Source organism: Buceros rhinoceros, unplaced genomic scaffold, assembly GCF_000710305.1.
Source record: "Buceros rhinoceros silvestris isolate BGI_N320 unplaced genomic scaffold, ASM71030v1 scaffold23664, whole genome shotgun sequence".
In the NCBI taxonomy this organism is placed as follows: Eukaryota; Metazoa; Chordata; class Aves; order Bucerotiformes; family Bucerotidae; genus Buceros; species Buceros rhinoceros.
The window spans coordinates 7,508-9,000 of record NW_010406831.1 but is presented as its reverse complement, the minus strand read 5'-3'; the positions used below and the strand labels follow the sequence as shown (position 1 = coordinate 9,000).

The following is a 1,493-nucleotide window of genomic DNA, read 5'->3' as shown; positions in this document are numbered from 1 at the left end:
GGGGCGCAGCATGGCTGCCTGAGTGGGTGACACGAACCCTTCAGGGTGTGGGAACATCCACGGAACGGAAGGGGGGTTTGTCAGGTGCGCCGGTGAAAACCCCTCCTTTCTTCCTCTCCTTTAGCTGGGGGTAAGAAACTGCCATGTCCCGCAGCAAGCGCCTGGGGCCCAGCCTTGCCACGGCGCAGCACAGCACCCACTCCTCAGCGTCACCGACTGCTGTGGGAGCCCATGGCACAGCGGTTCGTTGTCCCCCCCGGCTCGTTTTCACGCCTCTTGCTCTCCAGCGGGGTGGGAGGGGGGGCTGTGTAGCGGCCAGGCTCAGGCTGCCACCCCTGAGCCTTTGGCAGCATCCAGCATTTCCCTCTCCAGGGATCCGTGCCCCGGGGGAAGCCTGCGAGGTGTCAGCTGGGCTGTGGGGGCAGACAGCAGGACCTGTAGATGTGGACTGCAACGCTGCAGCTCCTCGGTGAGGGCTGCACAAAGCCTCAGGCTTTTCTGTGGCCAAATCAGCAGTTTTGAAGCCCTTTAAAGCCGCCTCCCGAGGTATTTGGGGGTACTTTCACTCCCTGGGGTGCAGCTGCTTGTTTTTCTCTGTATCATCTTGCCCTTGAACAAGACGGGGTCGTGGCACGAGCCTCCTCCTGGCCTTGGGACCTGGCCGGGCCTCGTGCTCTCCCCTTCTCCTTGGAGCTGTGTTTATCTGGAGCAGGGGGGCTGTGCCAAGTGCCAGCCCGCAGCCAGGCTCACGCTCCAGAGCAGGGGAGAAACTGGGTTTGCCTGAGGATCGCTCCTGCCCAGCCTTGGCACTGATGATTGCATGATTTGATGCATTCTACGTGCCCCTCGTTCGAGTGGTTTACAATGACTTGAGGACAGGGACTCCCAGGAGGCTCTTTTGACTAAGCTTTATTTCCTGCACCAGTGATGAGGAAATTTCCCCCAAGGCGCCTTCAGCCAAAGCGATGTCCCTGTTGACCAGCACCTCTGCGAACCACCAGCCCAGGCCCACCTCCAGCCCCTGGCACTGTGCTGCTGAGCTTCCGCTAGCCCCGAGCAGAGGGACTGGGGCCAGCCCTGCACTTGGGCTAGGCATATCCATCCCCTTCCCTTTCCACGCCATGAAGGACCCAAAATAAATAGCGCTCAGCTGCTGCAGCGGCGGCACGCAGGGTGCTGGAATGTCTGCTGGAGCGCAGCTGCGGTCGGAAGCATTTGACCAGCGTCAGAGAAACAGGACGGTCGGAAAATGCCACAGTGCAGCGTTTCGCTGCGGATCGTTGGGGAGGTTCATGCAGACGGTGTGAGACGTGCCCAGCGCCCCGGCTCAGGGGGAGCGCCCAGTCTTGGGAAAGAGCGAGGAAGCTGTACGAGGCCTTGGTGGCGGCTGGTGGGAAGGGGAATTTCTGCTGCTGTGAGAACAGGTTGAACGAAAAGCCGTCGAGCGTGTTGGAGAGGCAGCCCTCCCGCCACGCTGCGCGCAGCCGCGGGGC

At 61.7% G+C, this 1,493-nt stretch overlaps 1 protein-coding gene across 1 annotated transcript in view; it reads left to right on the top strand.

Moving 5' to 3' along the window:
* Positions 1-1,493, top strand: part of ALPK3 (alpha-kinase 3) — a gene marked incomplete at both ends in the record, with an annotated part of 12,116 nt that overhangs the window by 3,119 nt on the left and 7,504 nt on the right. The gene's annotated exons all lie outside the window — the stretch shown is intronic.